The 10,624-nt window shown below is 31.1% G+C and overlaps 1 protein-coding gene and 1 long non-coding RNA gene across 9 annotated transcripts in view; one reads left to right on the forward strand and one right to left on the reverse strand.

Annotated features, from left to right (window-relative positions):
* The window catches only part of LOC124954881, a 49,315-nt gene that overhangs the window by 22,218 nt on the left and 16,473 nt on the right, over window positions 1–10,624 (forward strand). The window lies entirely within an intron of this gene.
* On the reverse strand, window positions 3,613–8,502 carry LOC124954887. 6 transcript variants are annotated; one of them, XR_007102699.1, is made up of 4 exons: window positions 8,212–8,502; window positions 7,533–7,745; window positions 5,816–5,967; window positions 3,613–4,193 (listed from the first exon to the last, which is right to left on the reverse strand). It is a non-coding gene; the product is annotated as an uncharacterized LOC124954887 (long non-coding RNA). The 6 variants fall into 6 exon arrangements; XR_007102700.1 differs by having other exon boundaries at window positions 5,816–5,964; window positions 7,533–7,731; window positions 8,212–8,501; XR_007102697.1 differs by having other exon boundaries at window positions 7,533–7,731; window positions 8,212–8,501.

The following is a 10,624-nucleotide window of genomic DNA, read 5'->3' on the forward strand; positions in this document are numbered from 1 at the left end:
TCCAGATAAACACATTCGTTAGAATGTATCGAACTAATAGAAATATTTTATTAGCTTTCGCGATTTATTGAAATCGGAGAGAGTTATCTCTGCAACTATAAATCCGAAAAATGTTCCAAGTCGTTAACATTTCGAATGAACGTTTAACGATCGTAAGTACTTACGTGTATCGTCTTCGACGCGTGGTGATCCATCGACTTTCCATCAGCTTCCTGTCTCTCGAGAACAACTCTCGACCAAAGATTTATTTAACTGCGAAACTATCACGGTCGTTCACTTTCCAGCGCGTTAAACTTAGCTGTTATTCTTTTTCTTTTTCTTTTCCTTTTTTTTTTTTTTGGTTATTTTTTATTTATTTATTTATTTTTTTATTTCTTCTTTTTTGATTCTTGTTTCTCACGGAGAGTGTTCTGTTAAGTGATACGACTGAATCGTTGATAATTATCATCATTACTACGATAATAAATATTCACGCGATATGTCCGTAACGAATATATTTCATTTTATTAATAACGATCGAAAGTTTGGTTTTACGTTCTTTTCATCTCTTTATAACGGGTTTTTTTTTCTCTTTTTCTTTTTTTTTTTTTTTTTTAATTTTACATATAATAATAATTATATACATTATGTATAATATAAGATTAATTTAATATTTAAAATTTATAATAACAAAAGTCATGTTAATATTTCATCGTTGGTAAAATTTTACTACAGTACATGTGTGTGTGTGTGTGTGTGTGTTTATATATTATCTTTTATTTTTTATTTTATAAAAATGTTAATTTTTTCAATGAATACACCACATACAAATTTAATATATTACAAATATAATATTTGTACAATATAATATAATATGTAAATATTTGTGCACTAATGTTTTGACATTCTCAAACATGTGTTTTTATTTTTTTACGATAGTGTTTATTCTACTGAGAAATATGCATAGTCATGATCGCGTTGCATGAACAAGGGAGTTAATAAGAATTTTAAACAAGAACGGTATGAATTATCGAGAGACTGCATAGGCACTCGATAGCGTAGGAGGCTTGTCGGATATTTCTTTACGTTCATGCTTCTATTTTCCCTGCCTTCTCTCTCTCTCTCTCTCTCTCTCTTTCTTTTTACACTATGCGAAGATCATTTACGCCACGTCACTTCCATTTACAAATTTATCCAGGTGCTTTTGCTTGTCTATAACGATAAGCGAGTCAATGCATACGTGTAAGTTTTCGCACGAATAAATTTTCCCATTTATTATATACATATATATATATATATATATATATATATATATATATATATATATATGATCATTGAGCAATTTAGTATTTTTAGTCAATTACTATGTATACATTAAAGTATTCTTGGATAATAAAATATTAATAATTGGTAAATTAGTATATGTAAAAAATGACAAATTATAGAGTAAATCATATACTGTATTACGCGTATAAGTCGTATATAAAGTTAGAAATAATAAAATAAGCTATACAGTTTACTATTATCAAATACTATTATCGCATACACAAAGCATCATGGATCATAAAATAGAAAAAGAAGCAGATATAAAAATATTAATAGAATCACATAGACCTTTCGTTAACATTTATAACAATTTATTAAAATACATAGTTTTCCTTTTCAAACGCATCCAAGGAAATCACTCGCATAGCGTATATGTTAAAAAGAGAAAGAAAAGGGTTGGTAAGATACGGGAAGCCATTTCACTTTCTCGCGATTAGGAACGCATAAGAACGGCAAGAACGAAGGAAATGCGTGCCACCTGCGATGACATACGCCGTGAAGTCGGCAACAATTGTCGGCACAGATGCAATTAAGTAAAACATAGAAACGCATAAATTCATTATAGCTACGCAAAGAAACAGTTAAGAATGTCCTCCATATGTCTTCTATGGTTAACACACTTTCCTTACAATTTTATTAATAGATCTTGCGAGGACACGTACTAATAATATCCTAATTTGAATTTTATTTCTTCTAGATAAATTCTTTTTTAATCTACATTCCTATTACACAACCCCATTTCCTCCAATTCTAATTCATTTCAGTAAATACTTATTGAGGTTGAACGAAGTAATAAATATTTATTTAGATTACAATTAGTATTTTATAGTTAACGTTAAAGCATATGCTGTGTTTTTATTTGTCATATTCGAATAATTTTCTAATCGACACTTTTATCGATCAATCCAATACTATATTATTGCTATTACATTAAAATAGTTAATGGTGCGTTGTAAAATATTAAAAATTCTTACTTATTAACTCTATCTAATATTCTCTTTGACGTATTCAAATTCGTTTCTAATCAAATCTTCCATCAACTAATCCAATACTATATCATTGTCGTTGATTGAAATAAGATGTGCTGTAAAATATTAAATATTCTTAAATTACTTATTAACCTAAAACCTAATATCTTCTTTGTGACCTATTCAAATAATAAGTTCAATAATAATTTACTTGTACATTTTTCTTCTCAACTTTAGATTTCTCGAGAAAATATTTAATCGATGAAATTTCTCCTGTTTATCCCTCTACCCAAGTATTAAATTGGACGATTTACGGTTGTCCGATCGACGAAGTCAATTTTATCTCTCGTTTATACTTGGATATATTCACATGTGTATATATATATATATATATATATATATATATGTATGTATACATACATACATATGATATCTAGGAAGTTGAAAGAAAAGATTCCGAAAGTCACGAGAGTTTGCATTGCAAGAGAGTGTTAATCCTAAATAAAAAAAGGATAAGTAAAAAAGGAGTTTTGATCGAGTTTAGAAAAGAAAGAAAAAAATATGATCGAAGTTGTCTATCGACGATCGTTCGTCATCAGCTTATCAACAGGATCGTTCTCTTGCGATTTAATAAGAAAACGAGAATGTGTCTCTTTCTCCCTCTCTCTCTTGAACTTCCCAACCGTTCACCGACGAGTAAAAAGGAGTTAGAAATGCGTATGTATGTAGCAAGTAAGCTAGTTCATATACGGAGACAAAGAGAAAGAGAGAGAGAGAGAGAGAGAGAGAGAGAGAAAAAAGAGGGAGAGAGAGAATAATAAACAGGGCGGAGGGAGAGAGAGGGAGTATATAAGCGTTTCACTTTCTCGTGAGACGTGTTAACACCTTCTTCTTCTTCTTCTCCTTCTCCTTGTTCTTCTTCTTGTTCTTCTTCTTGTTCTTCTTCCTCTTCCTCTTCATCATCTTTTCCTTCTTCTTTTACATACGAACAGAATAATATATGCTGCAGTAAACGTGTATAACCCAGAGTCTGGTTTCTATTTCATCCGGTAGTAGTAGCAAAAGGAGCATTTCCGGCGGATGTACAAGGCCATTGTTTTTGCCGAACCGAGAAATGAATTAGCTGCGAAAACATATGTGTCGCGTATTTTCATTATGAATTTTATACTTGCCTTTCTCTCGTCTATTAATTTAACATTGCGTTTTTGATAATTTCTTTCGTTTTGTGCTTGACCAACAAGTAATATCGATATTTTTCAATAGATACGGAAATTTTTCAATAGAGATGGAGAAAGTATTTCTTCTTTTGAATAAATAACACAGTATTTAATATTTTTTTCATCGGAAATTTTTTATTACCTTATTAAAATAAACTATTACTATACTATAACACTATATTATTTATTAACGTCAGAATTTTTCCAATATTTTTTATTATTGCTGTAGATACTATAATATGATAATAGTATCAATATGTCGGTATTTTCAGTATTTTGTATTTAAATTAACGACAATATATTTTTCGACATGACTATTTACTACGGCTAATACATTTTTTTTTCTGCTACATCTTTTTTTAAATTTATTATTTCTTTATTTATGATCAATGCAACGTTTCTTAAATTTTTTAATTTTTTTTTTTTTTTTGTATTTCATTTTCTCTTCTTTTTTTTCACATTAAAAACAAACGTGCAATAAGCAGTACGATAGGTATAGTATTTTTCGCTCGAGTTTTAATAAAGATTAATGTACTGATAACGGTGAATGCTCTATTGCAGTTCATATTCGGTGTTAATCGATAACTTTCCAGGCTGTCACGAATCGTTTGAATCGACGTTAGATACATGTGTTCCTTCTATAAATAGGATATATTTATCCATATACGTGTTGATTGGTGTAGTCCATTGCAGGATAAGGAAACTGGAAAACGATAGATCATGATTTCATGGTTATCCATACACGAATGTTTAGAATTTCTAGTAGGCGATGATATTCTAATGTATTCTAATATTCTTATTATGTTTTATTTTTACTATATTTTAGAAATATTTTGATATTACGTTATTTTTATGTTAAAAGTTTCTTTAGAATTATGAAATATTTTATATTTCTTTTAATTTCATTTCTAGGAAAAATAAAATATATACAGGTTGGAATAAAAGTTTTCAAGTAATTTTTAAGATCAATTGCTTTTTTTTCGTGACTTTTTAGATTACCTTTTTTCGAATCGTAAAGCTTAATATAATTGATTTTTACAATCATCTAGAAAGTTTTTTGATTCGCTTAGGAACTTTTGGGCTATCCTGTACAATTCTTTTCTTATGATACAATAAGAAAAGATAAATTATATAAGATATGAAAGAATATTTCAGAAATTTTTAGATAAATAATCTGATACGGAATATTCTTTTGTGTTTCTATGGGAAAAAAAAAAAATAAATAAAAAACAAGTAGATCCCTCGTAATCGAAAAGAAAGATGTATTTAAACGTCGGATATGAGAAAGGAAAAAGGTAGGAGGATTATTCCCGATACTTTCACAGTTTCGAGAGGCCGATTGTTGTTCGGCGAAGATTTAGAAGATAAAACAAACGTGACGCTGTAGGTGAAACAAGGCTTTAAAATCGTGTGTTACGAGCGATTAAACGTCATGCATTCGATTTTCTCCTCTTTCCTAGAGAATTCCTCCTATCTTTTATATACGTGTGGGTTGCTTCTGTGTTTCCATATGTGTCTGTGGAAGTACTTACGTTCTTCTTCCTTTTCGTCTACCTATCAAGAAGTTAGATTGCTATCTGTGATTCTACTTATTACAGCGTTCTCCGATCGGATGAAATCAAGGCGATCGTATCGAGTTGGTCTCTGATATTATGTCTTTCTCTTTCTCTCAACCTCTTCTCTTTCTCTCTCTCTCTCTCTCTCTCTCTCTCTTTTTCTCTTACAGTGAACATAAAGCAACGTGCTCGTTAGCGCGGATGTATAAGCACGACAGGAAATTTAATGGTACCATACTTGTTTTAAAATAAATATTAAATTTACTTATGACTTTTTATGATATTTTAAGTATAGAGGAGTGGGTCAAAAGAATTCCTAGACGATATTAAAAATCAATTATACATCTATTACTTTTTCGATAAGTTTTGAGCGAATTCTTTTCTTTTCATATTATAAAACTACAAATCTCGCATCTTTGATGTTGCCCTTTGTTAATATTATTCTATACAGAATATAAAGTATAAGTAAAATAAAATCTAAACAGTATATAGTACTTATACCGTATATTATTATTATTATTATATTTTATTATACTATTTACCGTAGTATTTATGATATCGTTTATTATTTCTTTAGATAACAATGATATTAAAATTGTCAATGTACTTATATATCGCCGATTAACTAATCGAATTTGATTAGATAAATTTCATAATTTTAATTTATATATATATATATATATGTGTATATATAAAAATTATCAAAAGTATTAGACGGAAGCGAATAATTTTCGAGGTACGGAAGCATATCGAGAATCTTCGATCTTACCGTTAAGCCGGGGTTAACCGAGGCGAATTCGATCGGTCGGTCGTCGTCGTCGGAGTCTTTGCCGGTTTGTTCCGCGCAACACGTTCATCCTCCTCTCTTCCTCCTCCTCTGCTAGTAGTAAATGCACCGGCCAACGAGTACGATTATTCCTGCTAACGGTACAGAGTGCACATAGCGCCGGTCTATACTTAACGATAACCAACCGAACGAGAGAAATAGAAAAAGAGAAGAAGAACGAGGAGGAGGGGAAGGGGCTGAAGAGGAAGACGGATAGAAAGAGAAACCGTACCGGCAATGCCCTAGCAAATGCCTATCCAAGTAGAAATAGGGAGGAAAGAGGGAGCACAAATACACATATACATATTTATGTATTATATATATATATATATATATATATATATATATATATATATATGTAGATGCAGAGGAGAGAGAGAGAGAGAGAGAGAGAGAGAGAGAGAGAGAGAGAGAGAGAGAGAGAGAGAGTTTGTGACCTGGAACGAAACGACGTATGGAATACTTGCTACTAACAAGTAGACGTTGACTATCCTTTAGGTAGAACATACTATATACATGCCCACATTCAATCTCTCTACTTTGTTCTAAATCTTACAATTTTTGTACTTTTTATTCTTTATTTTTTCTTTTTCTTTTTTTATCTTTTCCCTGTGGACTGAGTTGAAACGCCTACGTCATCATTTCTTGAAATATCTTTCGAGACGTTGACTATCCTTAAGGTAGAACGCATAATAGGTACATGCTCGAATGTTGTGTCTCTCAACTTTGTTCTAACTCTTGCAATTTGTCTGTTTCTAGTTCTTCTTTTTCGTTCTTGTGACTGCGTACGTTGTGATTTCCTGAAACATCTTCCGAGGGTGTTAAAGTGTATCATTTTCACCGTTGACTATTCTTACACGTTCACATTGAGTCGCTCTCTCCCTTTCTCTCTCTCTCTCTCTCTCTCTCTCTCTCTCTCTATTTCGTTCTAACTCATAGAATCTTTTTATCTTTTTTTTTCTTTTTTTTTTCCTGTGACCGTAACAACTACCAACGTGTACATTATCATTTCTTGAAGTGTGTGTTTCGAGAATTAAATTCATCGTCTTCAATAATATTCGATTTCATTAAGTTCAATAGTATTCTTTGAAACAAAAGAACACGCTTATTGTTCATAATATTAATAGGAATATAACGTATAGTAATTCTATTGCGTAATGAAAATTCGACGAGTCACGCATGCGTTACGATGCGATGACCATGCAGTGTGCACTTCCGTCGATGCGTACGAAATTAATACGTGGATAGAGTTGATAGATAAACCTTAGAATTATTTGCGTTTGATTATGGTTTTGTTAGACATATGAAAAATGCAGAATTCATTGCCATTCGTTTTTATAAAATTTTACATACATTATTTTCATATTTATCATGATTATTTGTATTTACATACTCAGCAATATTAAAAATTATTCGATTGCGATATTATATGCGTAGCAATATATAAAAAAAAAAAAAAAAAAAAAAAAAAAAAAAAGAAAAAAGATAATAATCGTAGAGATTATTAATTGCAATTACATAAGGAACTTTATTCATATCTAACTTTTCTTTTTATTTACGTTTAGTGTGCACCCAATAGACGATTAACGTAACCCTTTCTCTCTCTCTCTCTCTCTCTCTCTCTTTCTCTCTCTAGTATTAGACGTGGGTGCGAACTTACCGTGCGAACTTTTCTAAAGCGAGCTCGCGTGTTAGACACGTTTATATGTTGCATACACGTAGTATTATCCCGCTCATACGCATTCCTATCGTCGCTTGCACGGCGCATTGCACGGCCATACGATTCTTATACAGCAGGGTGTGGTGTTGCTTCTTTGGACGTATATATCCGCGTACATATGCGTGACAATGTGCGTGTTCTATAGTTAACGAACTATTGTTTTTCAAATGACAAAAAAGAAATAGAAACAAAAAAAAAAACTAACGAAAAAAGTATCAAGAGTCAAACGATTCTACAAAATGAGAAATAATAGAATCGTACAATGTAAATTTTTTTGTTTGTATTTCGTAATATATATAAAAAAAAAAAAAAGATAATCCTAAATAAATATCTCATTGTAATAATTTTGACTGGCGATAAGAAAAGGTTGTAACGATTGAAACGAACAAACGATCGTCCATAAGATTTATTCGGAAGATCGAATCGATCGATTTGTAATATCGAAAACAAGATCTACGAGCATTTTAACGTTCGATAAATCTCTCAAAGATGTCATCGACCATTACGAGATATTTATTGGATCGAAAAAGGTGATCGAATTTGTCGATGTAAAGAGAACCGACGAATGTAATAGTATTGTAATAATACTTTAGATGGTTGCATTAGAAGTAGCTCTTACGATATCTTTGCAGGTGTACACGTTGTGTCGTTGTTTTACGAGATGCACTTTGTCCTTCACTAACCACGCCTATCTCTTTCTCTTTCATTTTATCCATCATTTCCATCGAGATTAGACCTTCACCGAGGTTCACCGTCGACTTGAGATTATCGATCCTACATGTTATAATAACACTCCTCTCATCTTTGAGATTCGAATCTTTCATAAACTATGGACTCGTGCTTTGAATAAGAAAAGAATCGATCATGAGTACGTTCGTGTTTTGAATTTCTATCGCTAAAGTTAGAAATACTCGACCTCGATCTAACGTTTAACGTTTGTTTAACATATCCTCGACAATTTTCACAAGCTATCGCTTCACGAACGATCATTAGTTTAACGACTCGATAGATATTTCTTCGATATCGAGAACTTGAGTAAATTTACTTAGAAACTGCTGTCACACGTTAGACCTTTTTTGCCAACGTCGATTTTCTTTCTTTTTTTCCTTTTTTCTAATGTCCTATATATCGGATCCGTAAATCGATTCACAATCGCGAGAGTTACGGGCTAGTTTTTCTGGAAAAAAAAGTCTACTTGACACGCTGCTTTCGTTTTACGATCTAGAATCCATCGGGGACTGAACGATAAGAAATGTTGGAATTTCTTTTTTTTATTAGAAAAATTGTAATTGAATTTTCAATAGTTTTTTTCATTGAAAATTTTCAATGAAATTATCGTTATTTTCGATCGACGATTCTTTATCAAAGTTTCATTCATTTTCATTAAAAATTTCGTCATTGTTTATCGATCGAATTGTATACAAAATATATGATTGAATCTTTCGATTAGAAAATCCCGCCTTTTTCGTTACCCATGTGTACGAATGTACGTACGTAATAGGATTACGAGCGATTCTGATTGAACGAATAAGTCTCTTAAGAATTTTACGTAACGGCACCGAGCACGTTCCATTCATGGCACGATGTAGGTGGAAATTATCGCTGAGGGATCTCGTGGAAGAATTACTCGTCCGTATGGCTCACACGTTCGCTGTCGAGACATTAGTTCTCACGTTTCTAGTGGTACTCGAAAAGTGTAACAGGTTGTAAAATATATCTTGACATATATTAATCGTTTATTTTTTATTGAAAAAAAAAAAAGAGAGAAAAAAAACAAAGAAAAAAAAAATAGAAAAACAAAGACAAAATGAAAGAAAAGAAATGGAAAAAATTAAAGAGCCTCATTCGATTATATTCATAATTGAATCAGAAAATAGAAAATATTGTGGTTGTAACTAGTTTATAGAAAAATCTAAGGAAATTCATTAGTAAAATTTGCATGTAACATGATAACGCGCCCGATTAGTATACAATATGATTCTTTTTTTTATTTAGTTTCTCTTCTTCTCCCTCGAACGATTAAAATGATTTTTATCAAATATGTACTTATATACGTACTTATTTAACACGTTTCTACTACGGTTAGAATGAGCAAGTTTCCCATGAATTAAACTAGACTGTATTAATTAGGTCGTTCGCAACGCGTTGCTTTCCGAATCGAGTGCCGGATGTCCTTTCCGGTAAGAGAAGGTATCGTTTGTCGATATCATGCTTGTGTCCTTGAAGAAAAACTCGAGGTGAAATGGCAATCAAATTCTTATCTTAGGAATGAAAAGAAAATGGAAGAAAAAGAAAGAAAGAGAAAAGGAAAATCCGTTCCCACCTTTTTTTATCGAGTTTCATGAGTTTGAGATAATGAAAGGAGAGATTGTTTTGTTAGCTTTTTTACGAGTAATTAGTACTTATAAATGATTAACAAAAAGATCACAGCTTTTATATACGTACCATTGGATGGTTGGCAAATGTTCCTAGATGTTTCTTGATAGGTCAAAGATGATTCGAAATATCAATTACATTCTTTCCCGAGACTTTTTAGTTTCAATTTGTTTTATTTCTTTTTTTCATATTGTAAAACTACAAGCCTAGAAATTGTTTTTTATACATATGTGTGCGATCTATATAGGTATATATCTATATGTATATGTACACGCTGGTATATATTCAAATTTGATTTTCGTTCCTTTATCTTTTAAAATACAATACAATGCATCCTTTTATTTAGATTCGTTATCATTATGACTCATCGATGCTCGAAAACAATATAATAATGAATCATCGACGATCGTATTAACACGATAATTTAACTTTAGGAGATTTTAACGAACAATTCGAGTGCACCTCTATTTATTATTACTTATTCAGAGAAATGTACATATCTATATCTATTTAAATAAATATTTATAATTATATTATGTCTATGTAATATTTTCATTACATACAAGAAACATATGTTATACGTGTAAATAATAGAAAAATATAAATATAAAATTGAAATCCAGTTATATCGGTGTGAACCTAACGGTTTATTTAAC

This window comes from Vespa velutina, chromosome 16, assembly GCF_912470025.1.
Source record: "Vespa velutina chromosome 16, iVesVel2.1, whole genome shotgun sequence".
NCBI classification, from domain to species: Eukaryota; Metazoa; Arthropoda; class Insecta; order Hymenoptera; family Vespidae; genus Vespa; species Vespa velutina.